General features: G+C 39.2%; 1 protein-coding gene and 1 long non-coding RNA gene across 4 annotated transcripts in view; one reads left to right on the top strand and one right to left on the bottom strand.

Moving 5' to 3' along the window:
- LOC107998319 (semaphorin-2A) overlaps nt 1–24,684 on the top strand; it is a 515,475-nt gene that overhangs the window by 423,743 nt on the left and 67,048 nt on the right. The gene's annotated exons all lie outside the window — the stretch shown is intronic.
- LOC107998321 (uncharacterized) lies at nt 19,367–21,444 on the bottom strand. Its single transcript, XR_001766163.3, has 3 exons — nt 21,157–21,444; nt 19,807–19,947; nt 19,367–19,572 (listed from the first exon to the last, which is right to left on the bottom strand). It is a non-coding gene; the product is annotated as an uncharacterized LOC107998321 (long non-coding RNA).

Below are 24,684 nucleotides of genomic sequence, written 5' to 3'. Positions count from 1 at the left end.
AGAATTTCACTGCAAAGAAAAAAAGAATTAGAAACGGTTATACCCATGTTACATTTTGCGAACAGGGCGTAAAGCGTTGCGAATTTCGGTGCTGAAGCGGAGAAGATGAGCTCGAAAGGGCAAACCAGCTTCTGCGATAGTCTTTTTCAACGTGTACCGTCTTAATAGAGCGTGCAAGGAACATCCAGTTCGGCGAATCAAGGGGATGAAGAGGAGCCAGGGGTGGCAGAAAACAAAATTCTTGTTCACGACTGTCAGAATGATATTATCCCTCGTATTACTTTTTTTCCCCCTTCAAGTTTTTAGTTTCGTTTTTACGAGATCATGTCTACGCGATAGCTACGCCGACGACGCTGTTTCGAATGAAACCGGGCATGGAGATTCGAGATATTTTTAATACAACGGTCAACGTTTCTGTGCCATTTCGTCCCTTACTCGTTTCGATTTAATAAGACGCTTCTGCAAAATAGAAAATACAAAGTTTCATAAGCAATACATTCTTGTTGTAAGCTGTTAAAACAAAATTATCGTAAGTTTATAATAGAAAAATAATTTCTTTTCAAGTGCAAGAATGTCTAGATCGTGCACAGCTATGCAATTGATATTTTTCCTAATTGAAAAGGTAAAAGTAAGTTTGTTTGAATGAAAACAATTATTAAAATGAAATTGGAATTAGAATATTTTTCCCCCTATTTTAAAATTATTCGTCCAGAAAAATTATTACTCTTTCAATTATCCCAAAATTCTTCCCAAAATGCTTCGAAACAAATCCACCCCCCTCACGTGAACCGTTGTATTTATTCAACGGATACTTACCCTTCTATTTACATATACAATCGACCCCGAAACATACGGCATCGCGATAAGAACGAGGAAAAAGAAAAAAAAGGAAAGGAAAGGGGAAAAAAAAGGAGAAAGGAATGGAACGAAAGGGGGCTGATTTACGTTTCCGCTTCGTCCCGCTTCGTTCCTCGATCTGGCGACGTGGAACGCGTGCACGTTATACGCCAACTATTCATCATACTCCTCGCGTACAGTCGTCGCGAAACTCGGCAATTTATGCGTGTTTTGATATTCTCGCTCTCCTTTTATTTCCTTTTTCTTCTCCCTCCGTTCTCCCCCTCCTTTTCGTCAACTGGCATCGCCAAGATATTAGACGGGGAAGCCGAGTAAAGCGACACTCGCGTTACAGATAACATCGTGAGACCGACGAACGGCTGTTACTCTAATAAACTTGTGCCCCTGATCCCATAAAAATGCATTGGATTCGTGGAGTTCGTACACACACACCTTTCACGAGTGCCTCTGGAAATGGGAAAATGGATAAGAATGTAGTAAACTGTTTGATGGAAGGATCGAATTGGCGTCCGGAGTATGCTGGGAACAAATTGTGATATGATGTGTGATGTTATCGATGGATTAATAAGGAAGACGATTGTCGGATTGGATGGGATTTCGGGAGTGGAAAATTTCTTTTGTCGTCGATTGTGTGTGTGCGGTGTACGAGTTTGTTGTAATTTATGGTGAGATGGAATTGGTGTGTACGAGATGAGTGGAAGAACTTTTTTAGTTTTTTGATCACACATCGTAGAAGGTAATTATATCTTTGTTCAATCTCTCGTATAAATTTTAATAACCACGTTATGTATAATATTCAAGATATGTAGAATTATCCTTGACAATTTGTTTATCTCTGGATATGTTGTTATCTCATTCGTGATTTCATACTTCCATGAATTAGTTTTTCTTAGAATTTAGGTTTTATCTGTTCCCCGATCCAAACACGGAACAAAAACTGTCCCACGTATATAAACATAATATTCTTCGCAATTCATAAATAAATATTACTCATTCTCTCACAGCTCTGAAATGATTCCTCGAAAAGATTGAAAACATGAAACGACAGGCTTAGAGATAGGAGAAAATCGGAAGGAAGATTTGGCATAGGTTTTCTGTCTCTTCGAAAAACCATAGGAACATAGGATAGATCGTAAGTTTCTTTTGAGAAACCGAAAGCAACCGGTGGATTTTTATTTCAATTCGTGGCGCGATATATTATTTGCAAAGCTTGCAAGGCCACAAATCCTGTGCGCCAAACGTTTTCTATACATCCCGAATCACGATACGAATAATCTTTCTGCTCCAATATCTCTTTTTCCTTCTTTCAAGAAAATTCTATTCTTCGCCAGTTCATCCATTTTCTTCACTTTCTGGACAGGATTATTTATTTTCTGCGTTATGTATATTAAATAAATATCGCAATACAAAATTTCTGAAAGAAGAAGATTCTTTTTCTTTAATTTGTATTTTATTATCTTTTAATACATTTCTTTGGATACAATTAACTTAGGAGAAGATTTCTGAATTTATGTGCTTATCTTTAGATGCTTAAATCGGGAAGATGATGGAATTACGTGTAGTTTGTAAAGTTTCTGACAGATATTAAAACTATAAAGGAGACAGTGAAGTTGATAAGACATCTTTAACCATAAATTGACCAATTTTAATTAGCAGAACATATACAATTAGGTGACTAAAAAAGGTAAGAAAGTATTTTAAAATATGTGTTAAATAGTCTGACGATCTATCTGTCTAATTTCTTTTTTATTCTGTTGAAACAGTAATTCTGATTTCGCTCAAACGTATCAAAATTTTCTATTCGCCAGCATTTAACCAAAATTTCTTCGTTTATAAAAACTCGACAAAACTTTCATAAACAATTCCGTATAATTTATCCAATTAAATTTGATCGAATGTAATCCCACAGTAATTCTCCAAATTTAAATCCGTGTTTTTCTCCCTTCAAAAATCATTTTAGAATAATTCTGGCAAGAAATAAGGACTTCCATCCACAACTTCTCAAGAAAGAACTATCTAAGAATTAATACACATTTCTAATCAGACCCATCATCTTTCCCTTCCGACATCAAAAACTCGACGTAATTTTTCTCGTGCATTTGACCCACGTCAGACAGTCGCGATTCTCGGTGAATAGATTTCCTGCCCATATCTGGAATCGACAAGTTCCAGTGGCTGATATCGGAGGGATAATCGATTCGACCGCAGACCAGAGAGTTCGCAGTTCGAACGATACGCCGCGACGCGAAGACTGCTTTCCTAAGAGATGCCTGCCCTAATTCATGCCAGTCGATCATGTTTAATTCAGATCTAATTCGAATTTCACGTGAATCGTTTCATCGTCCAAGGATCCAAGTTCAACGTTTCGTGCAACGTTTAAAGAGAAAAGGGGTTAGGAGAGATGTTCGAGCGGGTAATTCGGTTCCGAACTCATCGTTCATGTTTAATTCATTCGATTCGTGTGGAAGATGGACGTGTAGTTTCGCGCGAGTTCGACGTAAAGGTTGTACGGGAAAGGAATCGTAAAAAAAAAAAAAAGGTAGGGGTAGCGCAGGTTTGTCGAAAGTATCCACGAAGATTTACCTTTATTATACGTCGATGCGCGACGATGCATGTAAAATACGTCTTTGCATAAAACGTCGTGGAGTTTTTACCTCGCTACGAAACTCAGCCTCGTAAATTCCGGCATTGCAGTGATATCGACGACGTCCACCTGGACAATCCTCGACTTTATTCCGGAATAAATCAACTCTGTCGTGCCCGTAACGAAGCAATCTCCCCTTTTCATTTCCTTTTTTCAATTGGAAGAACAACATTCGTGATATCCTCATATTGTACATTGACGCATTATCGAGACGAAAACGTTTAATGTCAAATAATTAAGACGCCACAATTCTTCCCTTCGAAATTTTCTTACCGAAATTAATATCAAATAAAAGCCAATGCATCTTCTTTCTTCTACGTGAAAATTTCTAATCACGTCTCTGCAAAAGCAAACAGGAAATAAATCACTTATATTAATCACTTTTTAAAAAATAAAGACTCGTATTCTCATTTCAATTCGTTCCTCCCTAAACACACCCTCTATTCTCCTTCCCTCCATATATTCCTTCATAAGGAATTGATGCCGATCGGAAGGAGGAATATCCCAGAACGTTTTACGACCGATACGGGGATACCCTTAACCCCACGCCACCCACCGGTCGATTATCGAATGGCCGTTTGAAACGAGCAACGCTGCCTCGGTCGCAGCATCTTCTCCACGAGCGACGCGTGTTCCGGACAGGCCTCTGTCCACCGTCCCGTGGGGCAATCTTGTTGGCAGGCCTCCGCCGCCATTACCCGCCCCGGTCACATTGTGCGTCCACCTACTAACCCAAGCACGATATTGCATCCGATGCGAAATCTGCCAGGCTGATCGTGGTGTCCCGTTACCTCCTGGTCTGCATGGTTACCTTCGATAACCTCGTTCGGCCCTGTACTACCTTGTCCCAGCCCGGGCCGGGGAAAGAGAGACAAAGGAGGGCGACACGTCGACAGGATTATATAGGGTCGGCGGCGGTCATAGGGGTCTTTCGAGCCGCAGGAAGGTCCCCAGATTGAATTATCCGCCGTCGGGAGGGGCGTTTGACCTCGGCTATCACGATGCTCGGAGAAAGTCGGAGAAAAGCGAGCGGCCACTAATCATATAACCCCGAAAGGAGGAAAATTCTCAGGCGGATATTGCTCGGGGAACAAAAGAAAACTAGCGGCCGGACTCTGGCGTCTTCTTAAATCATCCCTCTGCTGCTCTCTCCGCGTCCGTCCAAGTATTATTGCTGTTGGAGGCGCAGATTTCGACGAATTTCGACGAAGTTTTCGTTCGAGGAAGAGGAAGGAGAAAGTAATTCGTCGAATTTTATACGATTTTAAGTTCGAAACACGTAGGTTACGTGAGATTAGTAACTTTCGAGAGGTTAACTGGAGACATCATCGTAGAACAGTCTGGTTTGATGGGAAGGGAGATTCGCAGGGGTCCTGGAATACGGGGTCAAAGGGGCCGGTGTTCCAAGTGGTGGCGTTCGAACGTATCCGCCGCAAACATTCCGCAGAACAGGAGGACAGATGTGGTATATTGTATCAGCAGTTGGTGGCGGGACATCTCCGCCGTGACGGTGGATCCTTTGGGGTATCCGCAGATGTGGCGAAAGCCGCACTCGCCTTCTACGAGTATATATATATATATACATATTATATAGAGTATACAGGGAACGAACCACCACGAGCTTGGCTATTCGTGGTTTTGACAAGAACGGGACAGGCTACCTGTCGTACCAACCTGAGATTCTCGGTCAATGATTATTAACCGTCACATCTTGCGGCGGCTGCGGAACCGCGAAACGTGCCAACTTCCTAATTATCGGCAACGTTTTGGTTGAACAATTCATGGAAGTTTTCATCGTAATCTCATCGTTTGGATCGAGAAAGGATGTTGTTTTTTATTTATCGAAGGATAGAAGGGGATGGCAAGATTGATTATATTTCTCGATTATTAGACTATTATTACAATTTCTTTTTTCCGTTTCAAATCGAGAATGGGAGTATTTATGCATTTTTACCAATCTCTTTCGTCGATTAAGTTTCTCGAGGACAATCTAGGGGATATCAATTGATTATTCGTCATATCGGGGAATTCAGAGGGATCCAAGTTTCGACTTGGATGTTATAACGATGCAATCAACCCTATCCGCGCGTAGCGTGGCGACCCTCGCGGTGCTCATCCCCTTATCAGGCTCAATAATGGAAACTACGTTGTCGATTCTATTTTCTCTCCCCCGGGGAAGCTGGCAACGGTATACGGCACTCGCCACTCCGAGCTTGTACAATAATGGTTATTTATTAGCGCTAAATCAAATGCGTTAGCACCGTGCCACCCAATATATATGATAATGGTGATAATAATTCCGAAACCGACCACTTCCGATTCCTGGCGGGACGATCAAGTCAATGCTACGATGTTGGTGATCCCTGGAAAAGCAAGAGGATTTGTTACAAATTGCGAGATGATATCGTAACCGGGGTTGAATTGAAAATATTGAATAATCGATTTGCCTTTGTTTACTGCGTTCTTTAAAATGTTGGAGAAAATTGAAGCTGAAAAATAAAGTATCGTACGTGCCACTAATATTGTGCTACGACAAACTTTATCAGCTTATTCATAAAGCTTTCGTGCGATTGTCAAAATTGAAATTTTAACTCGAATCCTCTGGAAACACGTACTATCCTTTTATAATTAGAAAGAACGATTTCAATTATTCCATGAAACTATGAAATTCTGAGGAAATGAGCGATCATAGAGAACAAATTGATATTTTGCGTTGCTCTGCTATTTGAATTACGTTACTTCCTCAAGGATCAACAATATATCGAAACTATCAAAATCGAAATCTGCCAAGGATCTTATTATTCGTCCTAGAATCCAATTACGCGGAAGCCGCAGGCCTCTCCGATGTATGTATCGATGCTCGCCACCGCTAATCCTATCTCGAAAACTCCAAGTTTCCCGGACCGGAACTATAATTGTATAGCCGTCGAATGAAACTGTTCCCGAATCAAAGCATTCCTTCGTTTCATCGGTCAGACCGCGTTCTACAATCCCACCAACAAAAGACCACCTCCTCCTCTCTCTCTTTCTCTCCTCGCCAAATATAACAACGAATATCTTGGGATATTCCAGACGGAACATCTTCCTTGTTGCTCGAAGCATTCTGATATAATTCAAAAGAAAAGCATCACGTTGTTACGCGTCTACTAATGGTAATAATATTTAATGACGAATAGGAGGATTGATTTTGATAAAAAATTTTTAAAGATTCAAATGATTCGTTCATATGCTTGATTTAAACGAATGTAAATGTTTAAAGCATCGCTTTGCCCGAAGTAACACCGCTCGAAATCAATTTTTCCGACGATGGCGAATTCTGGAATCGTGTCCCGGCAGTCACATTCGTCACTGGCCTTCCAACCCTTCTTGCTTGGAAACCGGGTCCACTGCTCTGCAACGTGTAAACACGGTGGCGTAATAGCGAGCAGCGACCCTGCCGCTCCAACGGTATTGTGTGCGCATACTGATGTTTCATTAGCCGACTGTTCATGCTTCTCCCTGGCCGTCAATCAAGTCCTCCAGCCTGCGGCTGCCTCCTCAGTTTCACCAGACGTCCGTCCCGATCCCGGCCGCAGTATCGGCCTGTTAGGATCGCTTTATAAGGGGATTACAATTATCCGATGTTTGATTACCCCTTCCGTGGTTGCAATCTGTTTAGACGCATTTACGTGCAGTAGGTAATGCACGATGTTTCTCTCCCTCCCTTCTTCTCTCCCTCTCTCTCTCTCTCTCTCGTTCCTGTAATGAGGAGAGAAGGGCAAGGAACAGTGGCACAGCATCGTGAAGGCTCGCGTTTGTTCTACGTTCAGGGATGAAAGGATCGATTTACTCGTGTGGGTTCGCTACTTGTTGGTACTTGGTTAGGTTAGGTTGATCGGGTTGGTGACTTTTCGCCGTGGGGACGGCGACGACGACGATCGTCGCGATTACCTCCGTTGATCCGTTTCCCGGTTTGGGCGCACTCGAGGGCTTAATTGCGCGGGAGGAGGTTGGTGAATGTGGGCTCGCGAAAAGAGAAGACGCGTTGTAAGGGTTGAGGATTGATGGTATTCGAGAGATTCATTGTTTTAAGGGCCGATTCTTTTCAGAACCGATCAGGATTCACGATTCATTCCGTGATTGTTTTTTTTTCTTTCTTTTCTTCTCTTTGTTTTTATTGTTACTTGAGAAATTTCTTTTTTTTTGGAGAGGGGAAACAACTGAAAGACCACGTATATTTATATATTCCCATAATTTTCGTATGCATTTTATGAAACCAAAATATTTTATTAATTCATTATTATAAGTTTAAATACATATATTTGTTTATTCACTTATTGAGTGTTTCTCTTATTTTCGAAATTATTTATCTCTATAATATTCGGAGAAAATCATCTTTAAATTAGTCGGTGGTCGTATTAATTATTTTTACATTTTCACGATTATAAGACAGATCAATTTCGCTCAAAAATTTAACTCGTTCGTATATATAATCGATATTCGATCACACCCGCTACTTATCGCCACATCGATTCCGACCCCTGACCATTTTAAATCGCGTCTCGACGTGATCGTTTCCTGGCCTGGACAGAGGCGAGATTTAAATAGATTTCAGAAATAAATGGAAACCTTCCACCGAAATCAATTTGTAAAGAGGATCACAATTATTTCCGCGGTCGATCCCTCCCCTCTTCGAGTTTACACTGCGAATTTAGAGTTATGCCGGCGGCTGGACCGGTGATGGACCGAAACGCAAATTCGAACCGCAGTGTGGCGACGGGGGTGGTCGATTGTTATGTGTCGTGTTGCAAACAATTGTGCGCGATTTCATTTCAACGATCCAGATTATGTAAGTTTCGGGCCAATTACAAGCATCGGTTGTTTCGAGCGTTACGTGGAGCACCGCGAAGAATTTGGTTGGGGAGTGGGAAAAGTGAAGAGAGGAATGCGTTCGATCTCGTCGATGACGTGTCGCAAATTCGTCGATGAGAATTGCTTCTATTAGAGCTATGGAATTGGTCGATAATCATTTGGGGTATTTACAAAAATTGTCTTTCGAAGAAAGCTCGATAACGGTTTCGAAATAAAATTTAAGTTTTTACTTTAGTCGGATAAAATATCGTTTCGCGAAATAATGTAGTTTAATTTTATAGGAAAGAAACAATGATCGATTTCAAATGCAAAGGCTTAAAATTAATTTCTTTTGCTAGCAAAAGAGATTAGCTGGAAATCGATCGTTTTCGAAAGGGATTAAAATTATTCGATCACCCTTTGTCGCTTAAAATTCCCTCGATCCGGATTACGAGGACGTCGCGTGCACGCGGTCAAGGTTCACGAAACCCTTTGTCGAATCTTTCCCGATGATTCACCGTGCCGTGGATGTCTGAACACTCTTGTAAAGCGTAATTAAATTAACACCGAACGTCGGCGCTTTTATGAAGTTAAATTACGCGGTGTTCGTAAAGGAAACAGAAATAATCGTATGGCAGAGAGCGTTCATTCAAGCATGGCGTTGCCTACCATAAAAGGGAACGATTATCCAGTTAATAGAGCGGGTGTAAATTAATGCAAAGAGTTCCGCAAAAGCAAGAGAATTAAAGATACTTTGATCTTATTCGAAGACTGAACTAATACTCATTTCAAGACCGTTTAAGATCCGATGAAAATATTCGTCGAAAAAATTAAAGAAACACGGACCATCCTATTCACACTCCATCTAACTCCATCTAACAACGCTTTTAATTAAGATAATACTTTGAAGATGATCCACGAGCGAAGAACCGAGAGAGAGGTACGAGAAAAAGAAAGGAAAGCGGCGAAATTCGTTTCAAGCACGAGCCAGATTGCTTTGTCAATTGCAGCGTAAATGACAAGTACGATCGCCCCCACCACGGGAGGCGTATTATCCCGCCGATGTTTCATTACATTGTCAATCACCGCGTTTGTCCAGTGGCCCTTGGCCGCAAAACCGATCGCCTCGTTCTCATCAACCGAGGCCGAATCGCTTCCGCTTTATAAAGGGATTACAATCATCCACTGTTTGATTACCTTTCCAGGCGTGTGCGAGTTAGTTAGAGCGAGCGAGCGGCCATGTCAACACGCGAGTGCCACCTGGCGGGACGCCACTTCGATGCCCTCCCTCTTCTCCTCCCTCCCCTCCCCCGATCCACGGCAATCATATCGCGATATGCTTTATAGGGAAAGCTATTAACCGTCGATGGGCCAATTCCGCGACGCGATTACACACAAAGTTCACCGGATCTGTCCCGCAAGTGCCAATGTAATTTAATACCGTAATGGCTGCACACGCACCGGGTAGCGAGACGCGCGTGTTTGCCCGGCGGGGACGGGGAAAGGAGTCGAGGTGAACGTGCGCCGAGCATTCGTGTGTTGGACCGCTGTTGAATCGTTTCACGATGTCACCTGTGTGTGTGTATAGTTGAATTCTGTTTATCTGAATCCCGTCGGGAGGTAAACAGTTCGTATAATTGGACTTTGCGCGATAGTAGTTCGGCTATTCTCGTGTTATGATTTTTTTTTACCAGCGCTATATTTATGTAATCGATCTCGCTCTTTGATCGATTTGAAACTACCATCGAGGTAAGATAATTTCTCGTAGATTTCTAATTTCAATGCACAAAGATCAATTAAAATCGTGGAGGAGGGAATTGCCTTGAAATCTCTTGCCCCGTCTTCGTTCGCAACATTCACCTCCTCCTATCAGGGACAAAATTGATTTAATTCGCCTCGAAGCGTCCATAACACGGAGCACAACAACGGTATCTCGTCATACATCAATCACCACCGTCCGAATCCTATAGTTTGACTTATGAACACGGCAGATATGTATACACGTACACACGCAGCGTGACCGAAGCTGTAATACGTTAACGCCTTCTTATTATAAGGTGAGTGGGCGGCAGTGGAAAGCGACCGCATTAGCCAGACCTTAGCTGCGCGTATCGTGTCTGCCCAGCCTGTAATTTCCCCCGAAATCTTTAATTACCATCCTCGCGAGACACCTCTCCGTTCTCTCCTTCTCTTCTGCACGCCACTCCGTCGATCGTGGAACGTCGCGCGACGCTCGAAGGGTCCGCAACGGAATATGGCCGTCGAAATCTCTCCGTGCATGTACCACGTTCGTGTATTCGAATGGAATTTACAATGGGACGATAATTTATGCCCGACAACGAGTGCCTCGCCCCCTAGACGGGGCTGGGGTGACGAGCTGCTCCAGCTGGGGGGAAGGGGAAAGGAATCGGGGATTTACGGCGTCGCTCGGGGATACGCAAAAAAAACGCCCCGTGATTCCCATTAAAAAATACCGGGCGGCAAACTGCGAATATCTCTGGCGATACGATGTTGCTCGCCCCCCTCTCCCTTCCAGAGACGAATATGGTAATTGTATTTGATGAGAACGCACCTCTCGTTGATTTTTCTGAAATATATATATATTTTGATCTTTATATGTGTTCCAAAAGTGGTTTTTGAAATATTGTATAAATGTTTCGATATTAATTTCCGATTCTGAAGATAGAATAATCGTATTTTTATTTGATCTGATAATTAATATCGGTCTACGAAAAGATTGATCGTAATTAATTCAAAATTGGAAATTATTTAACTTATAGATTTATATCTTTGATGGATTACAACTTCGAATAACTTATTAACACGCTGTACACGCTGAACTAAGTCAATATCACATCCCTTAGGCGCTATACATGAACTTCAAATTCAACTCAAACCGAACTAAAATCAAAGTTAAACTATTTACGATGTAAATATATTCGAAGAGGCATCTTTGAAAATATACCAATTCTAATATCGAAACAGATATATTTTGCATCTTTACAAATTACTGGAATGATCTTTATATATCGATATGCAGAAATGAGAGAAGGGTGGAATTCGCGGGACATTTCCTATCGTTCTATCCTCGATCATCCTCGAAAACGAAGGGGGATGATGCGTGGCCCGCACCCTCGGTCAGCGTGGACGTAGGAAAGGGTGAAACAGGGGCTGGTTTGTGCAACGTGTGTGATTACGTTGGCAATTACTCCCACCCTGGGCCCCGGATAGGCCACTGGCCTCCTTCCACCCCTGCATTCTCCGCGTCGTTCTCGACTGCGGAAGGGTTGTAACTCGTTATTAGCGAGGAACAGAGACGATAGAGAGGGGCAGGTGGTGATTACAGCCCCGAAGTAGTAGATTCCCCAGCGATGATAAACGCCGGTCCGCAGATCATGCCCTTCGACTCTCTCTCTCTCTCTCTCTCCCTTCTTCCTATCTCTATTCCTCTTTCTCCGTTTTCCGTTTGTCTATATCTCCTCCTTGACTCTTGTCTCTTTTTGCTCGTCTCCTCAGAAAACGTCGATCTACGATTTAACACCGACTCGAGGAAAATAACCCCTCTTCCACCGACTTCCTTTCGACGATCTAGATAAAGGCACTTGAAATGTACCATTTCGTTGCGTGTTTCGCTCGAAGAGAAGTGTGAATCGTTTTATTGGAAGCCGGTATCAAAAGTAAGATTGTGTATTACCGAAGGAAGCTTAAATGAAACGGAAAGTGACGTTGAGCTACATTAAAATTCGCCCATCCTGCACGCGAAAGTGGTCGTAAATCGGGAATAAATCAAATAGGAGGAGAAATATCATCGCGACGATCTTCTCGCAACAACGACGGCCATCTTTCGAACGATTGCAATCGAGAAGGCAATCCCTGTCTCGTGCTCGTTAGAGAGATATCCGTGTAAAAAGTACACGTGGAAAATTGCCGGCGAAGGAAACAGAGATCAGGAAATGAGGGACGCGGATCGAACGGGGAGGGTTGGAAAGTTTGAAAATATGAGAAAGGATGAGAAAAGATGGGGGGAGGGAAGGAAAGGTAAAAAGGAAGATGCCAAGGGTCAATCAGGAAGAAGGGTCCTTAAGGATGAGTCGAGGAGAAAGAGAGAACATCCCCCGAGCGGATTTCGTATTTTCGTGTGTGTATTATATATATATATATAATATAAGATCTCGACAAGAATGCTGCCATGGAAAGAAGTTGGAGAGCTCTCTAAAAATGACTGCACCTTTCGCGGTAGCGCACGCAGCCGAGGTATTAGCGATGGTAGGTCGAGATTCCATGGTTATATACGTGTTACGCTATGATGGAAGCTATACGCGTGGAACGAAAAGATAACGCAATTTATTTCACCCTTTATTCATCCTCTTTTCGTTTCCCCCTTTTCAGGCTCGTGTGTACCAGCCGACTGATGTATAAACGTAGCCGAACACTTTTTTTCTCTCCTCTCCTTTCGCTTCCTTCTCTTAATCCTCACCTGCCCCACTGTTTAAGATCCACTCTTATTATTATTATAGGGTAGAGGATTTAAACGCGCCATTCTACACCACTGCGATAAGATCTTAAATTCTTGATTCTTTTCGCGGATTTTTTTTTGAAGAGGGCAGCTTTTAAAGCACCTTGTATGATCGTTATCTCATTTCAAAATCTTTGCAGAAGTCTTTCCTTTGTGTATGAGTCACTGTCCCAAAAATTGTAAAGTTAGTAATTTATTCTAGACTATACAAATCAAAAGTAATCAAATTTATTCCTCTTTAAGAAAGGAAAAAGAAAATTGTTCCAAAGTGTTCCAAGATTACATTCTCCTTTCCGACTTGGAAATCTTGCTCCATCGTTCCTCCCATTAAGACGAATTTTGAGATTGACGAGTGGCGGAAATTTCATTCGTTGTCCGCTCTGTAAAATCGGCCGACTAATTCAACTCGATCGCGCCTAATCCAAATTCGCACGGTTCTCATTTCCGGAATTCTGGCGTGTCGCGATGCACGCGATTCATCGTTATCCTCGCCGCTTTTCCAAGAGGGTGGGCGCGATACGATTAACATACCAGAAGTTGCCCCGTTATTCGGATCAGATCGTCTGAGTTGCACGACCCGTTCAAACTCCTCGTGTACGGAACGCATGCATCAACCGAAGGCAATTTGGGTCATCGGGCTGACTGCCTTCTGGAACCGTATATATATATATGTATGTGCGTGTCTAAGTTCCGTTACGAATCAATGTACATATACAGTCGGACGCAAAATTATTCATGCAAGTCAGCTTGCAAGAAAATTTATTCTCGAAAATCTTCCCGGGTACCGCGAAATCAATTTTTCCCTTTCTTTTTCATTGTATGTAATTGTAATTTTTCTTTGCAACGAGAATATTTTATAATTTGTGATATCTCGTATCACGTTTTGTTTCTTGAGAATTTTTTTCTCTTTCTTGACGATCCAGTTCGTTAAATTAAATTTGCATAAACTGCGCGATTATTTTTGAAAGCGATTGAATTATTACACGGTGCTTCATCGAAAATTATCTAGGATTGCTCCCTTTTTTTAATTAGATAATTCTTTGATATAAATTCTGAATCGAATTTTAAGGATAGAGGGAAGGCTCCTTATTTTTCTTCCTTTTCTTCGCTACATGAATGCAATAATTGATATTATTTATTGTTACATATTTATTAACGTCGTTTGTTAAGCATCAATATCAATTTGAAACGAATTAAAAAATCATTTTTTAAAAGAGTCTCATTGCTTTTAGGTTACAATTGTCGATTAAGTATTTAGCTCATTATACTTTTTGTATTTGCAAGATCTTCAGCCTAACGTTCCAAAATGCTCGACGCACTCGTGTCTCGACTATGATCGTTTCTTTTCATCATGCGAAATACTCGACATTAGTAAATTGTCCAAGAATGATGTGCAAACAGCATTCCAGATTGGACCAACGTTAAACCAACTTTCTGGAAGGCTTAACAAAATGTCACGAGCATTCTGCTTGCCAGTTTGATGCCAGTTCTTCAAGAACGTGCTTAGCACCGCTTTTAATTGTACATGTCTGACCCAGTTTCTGTAACAGTGTGCATTGTATCCCATAATGATCCTCACTTCGCGTACACGTCAGTCAATTACAGCAGTGGCCGGTTAACTGTCGCGCTTTCTGCCTGTTTAACTGTTGCAGAGTTATCTCCAATTCCTGAACTGGAACTTCCAGTTTTTGAGCTGTGCACATGCCCCTTAGAAACGTGAGATGCACATCCTAAAACGAATATTTCCTTCTCATTCATAAGTACACTTCCTGTCTCATTTCTATCTTTTCCCACATTTGTATGGGAAATCAAATTTATAGAAATGTAATTAAAAGTAGAGAAAAACATTTGTCGATAGAAAATTGTCTTTTCATATGCCTTGTTTATTCGAATTCTGTATAAATATCTGTAAAAAAGATTTACATAAATATAGAAAAAAACCAATTACCAATTTTCTAGAATGCCTATGTCGTCACGTTTAGACTTAATCCTAAAAAGGACAGTATCCAGACGTTATTATTAGATTGTTATTAGATTTTCTAATTATCGACTCAAACTCTTTTCAACAAAAGCTAAATGAATTTTCTGTTGAAAGTTAGACGCATCGAGGCTCTCGCAAATTATAATAGACACCGGCTTAAATAGTTTGCCCGTGGTTTCATAGTTGCTCGTGGGAAACTATGAAAGGGTTTGCTCGTGTTTACAGCGTCGACAGCGGCGACTGGAAGCCGAAACCAACGTTTCTTCGTTGGGAAAGTTCGACAGAAAGGGATTCGAATTCGATCCAAATCTTGCGTGGCCACGTCATTAACTTAACGAGTCCCTAATACAATTAGAAACGGAGGGAACAAGTCGAAAGTAGGACAGAACTGAGGCGAGTAACATGAAATGTTGAACAGTGCATTCTTCGGCTAATACAACGAATTTTTCTTTGATTCGTTTCGAAAAGTTTCGAACATTTGATTGGAAAAAAAAGAAATAGAAAATGTATCGCGATGTTTTGAACTCTCGAATCGAAAAATAGCCGAACAATGGTCACTTTTGATCCGTATATTTGACACCAAATATTTTCAACGTTAAAACGTGGATCAAAAGTAATTTAATTTGACTGGGGGAAGAGTTTAACGTAAGTAATAAATTTTATGTAAAAGAATCCCTAAACAATTTCAAATAAAATATGCTAAATAACAATACGACACATATATTTGATTTTCCATATACCACTTTTTCATAATTCAAATTCTAATTGAAATTAGAAAAGAATCTTCCCCCAATCTTCAAAATATAACAATTGCTTAAAATTTCCAAAAACAAAAATATACAAATTTTCATCAACTATTTGTCCCCTATCGAAACCAGCGATAATAATCGTACTTACAAGATTTCATTTCCATCGATATCTCATTTCTGTCACAAGTAACAAGTGCCATAAACTGCACGCTACTTTAATGGAAAGTAGTTAGATTACAGGTTCAAGTTCCAGTACCCCGTTCAGCCCCGTACGTACGTACATGCCCCGCGAAAAAAGGTGTTCCCCCATTAATCTTTAACCGTGTCCCGTGGCCGATGTAAGCCTATTACCTTGATTAAAATATCCAATAATCGAATTCATCCGGGTAGGATAACGACAGGGTAACCGAGAGACGGAAAAACAAGAGTGCAACCGAGAGGGGGGAGGGAAAGAGAGGAGGAAGGAAGAGGGAAAGGGGGCGGGGGTTCCGCAAGAGAAAGATAGTTTAACGGTGAAGGGTGGTAGGGGGTTGATTAATGAGAAGGGAGTGACGTGGCGGTACGCCGCGCACCAGCCACGCTTCGCCCCATTTCATCTCTGCTTTCCACCCTGTTTCGTTCTCCCTCTTCTCCACCCTGCCAGCTTGTTTCCTCCCCTCCCCGCTTTTCCTCTCTTTCCTTTTGTTTAATTCCGTCCTATCTCGAAAGGTTTCCGTCTTTTTCTCCTTTTTCTTTCTTTTCTTTCCCTCTTTTTTTCGCTTAACTTCGTGACTCCTTTGTTCAAGGCGGCCCGTTCGCCGCCTGGCATCGTGGCGCCTTCGTCTGCGTGCCGCTTTTTTTCCTTCCTCCCCCTGGAACATTTTTGTCGGTGTGTAAATAACGGAAGTATCGATTCGCAACTAAGTTTCACGAGAAACGTTACCCGTTACCAGTACGATAAACGTGATAGTGGAATTTTAGGGAAACGTCGTTTTTATGAATTTTGGGAAGACTTGGAAAAGTTCTTCATATACAGAAGTTTAATTTATCTTATGGTAATTTAAGAATGGAGACGTAGTTATTTGGTTGATTTATCTTCATTTTATAATAATTTTATCGATTGTCAGTAGTACACGCTCCAAGCATTCACTTTCTCAAAATATTTGACGAAGAAAATTGCATGCAACTACGGTTTGTCCTAAATAACAAGAAAAAAGAAATCCATCTATCGTATCTGTGTATCGCTTCTTTTTTTATCATGGATCTGCAAATCAATGACAAACTGCTGTTAAAGAGCAAACGTGAGACCTTTTAGCAGAATTGCATATATCCTGTAGCGCACCAAATAAAAATAATCCCATCGAGTATTTTTGTAGCCAGAAATAAAAACGTTGTTATTAAGGTCAAGAAAGACCCGTCATCATAGAGAACAAATTGTAATAACGAAGCTTTTTCACAAATTTTTGTTCCTCCTTTTTTTTTTTTAATTCCTCTCTTTAGTGAAATTTACGTGTTGCAATATAATAATCGTATGCAGATAGGCAAACCAAGTTGAAAATTAACTTGTCATTATCGATACATCCTTGTCCACGCAAGTTTCATTCTTGTTTTTATTCCAGTTTTCTTGGAAAAAAAACGAGATTGCGCGTCCCCCTTTCAACGTTTGTCCTTGGAATTTATTGTAGGGATACGTCGAAGGGCTACTCTTATCTCGATTTATTCCACCAAGGTGTGATCCTTGGGGAGGTTTTTTTCTATTTATTTAAAGACTCCCCTTTAGGTAATCGGATCAACTCGATGGCCAAGTCTCGAAAGTAATCGCCAGACCTTTCAATTTCGTTAAATGGTTATTGCAATTGCAAATTAAGGTTCTCTTGTGGCAAATATAAGGCATAATCGTTTCTAAAATTATGCCAGTCCCATTTTTAAATCCGACTGATAATTTCGAGGAAGAACGGACTGTCGATTTTTCTCCAATCTTTGTACATATAACGCATCCACGAATATGCACGATCAAACAATCTTGCGCGATTGATATTTCACCACCAAGCAAACACCACGAAGACGAATGGCAAAATTGGAAATTCCATCCATTCGAACTCAATAAAATTGTTTCCACCAACTCTCTGGGCGAAGGGATCGATATTTTACCTCTCGATCCACCATCGTTTCGAGTACACCCCAGACATTCGTAATCAAATAACTTTCCCTCTCATTAGAGACACTCGAACGTCGAGGTCCCGAAGATGGAGCGCATTCAATGCATTCGTTTCCTCGAACGAACGTAGAAGAGAAACGGTTGCTTTGTATTCGTCTTCCACCACCGGCGGATAAATGTATCGAAATAAATCATCGCCAATTAAAACTTTTTTTACCTTTTCTTTTTCTTTTTTTAAATTCGAATCGAAAGAGGAAAATCCTCCTCCTCCTCCTCGATTCCCGGGAGCACTCGAAACTTCGCCCGAGGATGCGCACCACCACCGTCGTACGTCGATGAAGAGTGTTTTGTCGTGTCGAGGTCGGGCCGATCCGCAATCAACGTAGCCAACTTGGAAACATGTCGATTCCGTGAGGAGGCGTGAATAGAGGAGAGACGGCGAGGGTGTACGCATTCACATCTGGCCGGCGATCTACACCCTCGATCCTGAACTGCTGATGGATAGGAAAGGAGGAGGAGGAGGGCTGCGTTTCAGACCGGATAAAAGCTCCTAGAAACGCGTCAGCAGGGCCAGATCCCACGAATCGAACTATCACCGATCAAAAAGTGATATGGTGTTTCATTTAAATCGGCTTATATGGAGGACGCCTCTGAGATTGTTCATTAAAGCGAAGGGGGATGCTATTTGACAACGTTGTGCGAGATTCTTTTCATAATGGAGAGTTCTTTTCATAATAAAGAATGGAAGAACGAATGGAGTTGGATCGTTGGAAGAATTAATTATCGGGAGTGATGGAAATTTGGTGAATTTAACTTAGTTTAATATTTACATCGAAGCAATATATATGGTACAATTGTAGGAATATTGGTGGAATGAATTTATTTGGAATTTTTAAAAGAAATGAATTTTATAGAATTTTATGGATATTATTTCTTCGTCAAACTTTTAAGGGGCAAACTTTCAAACTTTAAGATACTATATCGAAATAATAAAAGGTACGTAATAATAGTATCCATATAATTGCTTACAATTTTTTCCTCTGACGAAAGAAACGAACGCCATTGATTAAAAATTGGAAATATGAAAACTATGGTAATTTTCATACTTACCATACGATGTTATATAAATTCTCAATTGGATTTCTAAATTTACGAAGAAACTTTTTTTAAAAAAATATTCTTATAACGCACCATACTTAAATTCCAATAATTATGCTCGAAGTGAATTCGATCGGAATCAGGCGTGAAATTTCCAGGGAAAATCCACGTTTCTCGCTTAAGAAACTTTCAATCGATCCTTTTCCAACCGTCGACCGTCGGAATAATTTACACCGATACGATCTCGAACACACGTTGCAGAAGGAAGTGTCGCAGTGCCGTGAACGTTTGCAAACTCAGACGCGAACGATCGAGATAACCGGAAGGCCCGAACTTCTCCGCTCTCCCCCTCCTCCTTATCTTTTATCGTTCTCCTGCGATCCATCCGATTTCAGTTAATTTGAACTTGGCGCAAACTACCCGCGCCTCATCTATCCTTGCTCGTCATTTTCCAAGAGGAATAAAATTAAAGATAGATCGAAATTTCGTGCGAGTTTTTTTTTACAACAAGAGGAAATTGCAATACGTGTATCGTGGATTAAACAACTTGGAATTATTCATTCAACTTTTCGAGCAATTTATTCTTATTTCCTATTTTCTTATTTGCCTCTTCTCGTTCCGTCGTGCTGTATTATTTATTATCAAAATACGGATAAAATGAATTAAGAACGAGGCCATTCGTCTGAGCGACTGATTGCAAATAGTATTGCAAGAGTACTTTCAAGTTGAGTAACGTTGCTCGTCGTATAAATATTAAGACTGAAAGAAGCAAAAAAATAGTATTAGTATAGATCCAAGTTATCGTAAAAATGTAATATTTTTAAAATCTCTCAATTTCATTGAGCTAAGAAACTAAAGATTAAACAACAATCAAGCAAATATCACCCACGATTTATTATTTCCCTTCTAATACAATCGAATATAAAATTATTCAACGATGGACGTTCCATTGTTCGTTTTTCCGATATACACAAGAAAAAATTCAATATATACCTTTCAATCATTCATCGACACATAATACCAGATTGGTTGGTTTATTAACGAGCATGAATGAAACACGGGTTAACACCCGTTCCTCCCTTGTTTTCCATCGTTTTTTCAAACGCAAACACGCAAAGTTATTCCTTGTTTGATCTGGAAAAATTCAAAGTATTATTTTTACATACACGTACATTCGAATAATATTTTTATATCGAGATATATCGGACGGAGACACCTTGCCGAACTCTGGGGATTAAAATAATAATAACGTTGGAAATTGGACACGGCGGCGGTACCCTCGTAATCTTCGGTGGCCATATGCCGGCTGGAACGAAGCCAGGCGAACGAGAAAGAAGGAGAAAGAAAGGAGGAAAAGAAAAAACGATCGCATACCTAATCTGGCATTATGGGATCGGGTTAGGGCGCCTAACTTTATTCAATCGCGACTGTAGTTCGTTATGGTCTCGAATTTTGAAGAAAGACGAATGGGAAGGGTGCTCGAATGGGGTTAGGTTATTCTTGACGCACGTGTCGCGAAATCCGGTTACTCCTCGATAAGATGGCGGTGATAAAGGCCGTCGAGTGGGTCCAACACAATAAGCGATGTGTGTAATCGTGTAACCGTAACGAATCTTGAGATTTATATTCTATTACGATGTTATTTTTACTTTCCTTCTTGTGGATTCGATGCCAACGAATGATCAAGTCGTTCGTTATTTCGTAACAATTGGCACGCTCGATGAATTATTACAATTTAAAACATTGTAATCAGATTATATTTCTTTATATTTAGGATAATGCATTCGATTATACATTCGTCGGTATATATTCGAGGAGGTCTCGATGGAAAAGAGTAATTTTGCATTTTAAAAGTGAATTTAATGGAATTTAATGGTGTATGTGTCGAGGAATTAATTATGAATGTGGAGCTCGTATGTACGTAGCGTATGATGAAACTAGATGCGCGTAGTATTTAATATATAAAAAAAGAATGATAATTTCCGGTATAATCTCAAAATGGATAATGTTAATTATTCAATGAATATCGATAGCTTTTAGCACATTCATTTTTGATATTTTTAAGAAGGGTTTAAAATCTATTACGATTAATTTGGAAATATCAATATTTGTGTTTAACAAATTTATAAAGTAGACAGATACGAGTGTAATTTTTATACAGTACGAAGAAATGAATAATTCAAATTTCATATAAAAAAGAACGGATATTTGTGCTATATGCTATCGATTTATACGTTACATTGAACCGAAGCTACAACATTTACGATATCCACTCCATAATCTCAATCACTTTCCATTATTCAAATTTTCCACTATAATAAGGGAAAAAGTATTCCATTTTACCTAAATATAGCGTTACACGTGCCTTGGTAATTTCCAAATATATTTTGTATTTTTAAACCACGCGTACAAAATCGACACGTACGATAAAAAATCGAATAAACGTTCATTTACCAAGAGCAGCGGCTAAATAACGCGTCGTGCCGTTCCATCGTTCGTTAATTCACCGAAAATATCGATCGAATATCCAAAGGTATTGAATCGCACGCGAATTTTGCTCGTCAAAGTGCCGAACGAGAGAAATTTCGCGTCGCGACCGTTCTCGCCGCACGCCACACGCGATCTGTCTCCGTGCCGATAAGGCGTCGTGTATATAAACACGGACGATGGAGCGCGCGCGTACGTTATTGTACAAAAGTATATTTACAAAATTTCGATATAACATTTACTTATCCAATATCTAACTATATAACGATATTCAATAGAAAATAATAAAAAGAATTTTTATATAAAAAGAATCGTTTTTTAAGGATGAAGTTTTATATTAAAATTTATTAAATTATTTATTTAAATTACCAATTTATTCATTTACCAATATTAAATTTAATTAAATACGCGTTTCTAAATGCATTTTTATTATAGTAATTAAATACAATTTTTTTATTGTACAGTAAAAATTCCTCTACACGTTTTCTCGTGCACAAAAGCTTCCATCTTGTGAAATTAGATTAAATTTTTATGTGATATTTTTATATAAATAATATTAACAATTGTAAAAAAAGAAAATTATTGTCCTCCTTTTTTTTATATAAAATTCAAATTACATTTCGTATAGAATAAGGGAGTATTCGAATACTTTTGAGCAATAATGTACGTGAGAGGGGCTCTGGTATCCCAGACATTCGCATCTCTATGACGGGGATCTAGCGAGCATGCGTGAAAGGCCATGGTTTCCATGTGCGCCCGCTTTTAAAGGTGCATTAGTTTCAATTTTTCTCCGCGAAATTCGAGGCGAAGCAACGTAATAAAGCGGAATAAACGTGAAATAATAATATATCGTTGGCGGAGTGTATAAGTCGAGGAATTTGATGGTTACGCGGTGAAAACGAGTGGATGATTGTTAGTGTGGCTATAACAGTGGGAAAATGTGAGCACGAGGAGAAATATGGGTTATATCATGGGGAATATGTTCGACTTTTTTTGGCGGTAGATTTTTTTAAAATTCCGTTGGAGAGGATTTAATGTTTTATGAATAACAGGGGTGATTTTGGAAAAGTAATATCACAATAATAACACATGCGTATGTTTTTTTGATTTGAAATTCTTTTTTACTCTAATATTCTTCAATTTAACAAGTTATGAGTCTTACTAGTAAAAAAAATAAAAGACATCGTGTAAAAAAATTACTATTAAGAATTGATCCTTTTCTTGAACTTTCTTGTATAAACGAGGTAATATTATTAATTCAATCTTTAATTAATATCATTAAATGTCACAAATTACAAATTACAAACCACTAATCAATTTTCTTTCGCAATAAATATGGTAATAAAATCCAAATTAAACCTCATCTAATATTATTAATTAAATTAATATTGTAATCGCTAAATGATCTTAATCGAGATCTCTCTGAGACTTTCTTTTCATTTAAATTAGAATTTTTCAGTCACGAGACAACCGCATTATTTTCAAATTCGTAACAGTATAATTCGATATCGATCGTGGTAACAGAAGCTAATTACGTTTGAACGATGGAGAGAGTTATTTCTACGCGGATTAAGGAAATAAATCGTTCTCCATTGGCTTCTGGCCGCAGTGGTTATTAACGGAAGTATCGCCCCACCGATTTTAATATCATGCGGACCATAACTCGAGGGCTACGAGAATCGATTTATTAAATTCGAAGCACTCCCCGGGGGACGTTTATTCCAAAACGGTTCGCGAAGAAATGAGGCGTTCCGAAACGTCGCGACGTTTCTAGATGGAGAAATGAAACTTATGAAAATCTTCGGTTCACCTACCCCTCGAGACTATCTTTTTTTATCATCACCAACCCCTCGTTTCATCGAATTCAATTCGGTATGCGACATTGTTTCACGAATTACGTATAATTCCACATTCACTTTTTCCTGATTTATCGTACCTTTATTCTAATACCGCGCCTATACATATGCGCCTGACAAAACTAAAATTTTAAAGTAGGAAAAGAAGAATTGTTTATTATACATATATATATAATATAATTATTTATATTTTATATTTCATTTAGAAATACTCGAAAGTGACAATTTTTTTAAAAATATTGTAACACATTTCAATGAACGATAAGATATTTTAAATTTCCTCTTTTAATGTATCCTTGTCTATGATAATGACTTTGAATAATTTTATTGTTCAATTTTTTTTTATTGGATAAAAAATAGATATGAGTATTATAATTAACTATTGAAAATTTTAATAAAATGAAAGTTTGTTGTTACAGCATTTTAAAGAAACATCCTCGATGTTCACAAGTTTTGAACGACTTAACGATGGACAAATTTAAACGTAATCCGATTCGTAAATAAAATTCTAAAAAACGAGTTAATTTCCCCGCGTCTAATATATTTAAAATGTGTACAGATATACATTCAAAACAGAAAAGAAAAAAAATCCACAATTCTGCCAGATTCAATCTCGCTTCCATCATTCACGAGGAAAGCTTTCCGGAAATCGTTTCGGCCGCCAGAATGCGCGCGCGTCGCGCGCAACAGCAGATTGTGCAGAGGGAAATTTATAGACGCTTCCGGGAATTAAACGCGATATCGTGGTCTGCCGCGTAAGGAAGAGCATGACCCAGATTCACCCTGTGAAATCGTGGTAACTTCGTTTCGAACGCATGATCGCGTTCCACCCGTTAACAACTTTTTTCCACGAAACGCTGATAATTTTTCTCCTTCGAAAAATGTTTTCGAAAGTGGATCAAGCGTTTTTTTTTGTTTTTTTTTTTTTTTCAACGATCTTCAAACTGTTTCGTAAGCTCGATTTGTTTTATTCTTTAACGATTCTAAATTTTTTCTCCCGTTGTTTCACATTCATTTATATTTGAGTTTAAAAATGTAAAGATGGGATACGAGGAAATTGGAAGTGAATGGAATAGGATAATTCGTAAAAAAATGAAGCAGAATTCAAGACAGTTGTGCAATAATTTTATCTCCTGTGTCTATAAATTTATATATTAAGAATTAATGATCATTTTAACTAAGTTTGTATACTGATATATTGTTATAATTTATTAATTATTAAAATGTTTCTTAAAAAGATCACTAAATAAGTATAAAAATATGTAAGAGCAATATTTAATTTATTAAATATTTATTTGATATTATTTTCATAAACAAAAACATATTGATTGGAAAGCACAATATTCCACATGGAATAATTAATACAAATTTAAGTAATTATACCAACGAAACCGCAATATATAGGTGATTGATTATTCCTTATCGATGCCCCATTTTCAATCAAAGTGCTGTGAGAATAACAAATCAAAATACGTGTGTATCGATAATAAAATCTATACTATGAATTGATAAAAAAAAAAAAAAAAAA

This window comes from Apis cerana, linkage group LG6, assembly GCF_029169275.1.
Source record: "Apis cerana isolate GH-2021 linkage group LG6, AcerK_1.0, whole genome shotgun sequence".
Taxonomy (NCBI): Eukaryota; Metazoa; Arthropoda; class Insecta; order Hymenoptera; family Apidae; genus Apis; species Apis cerana.
Note: the sequence above shows the minus strand (reverse complement) of the source record. Positions and strands in the feature narration are given on the sequence as shown.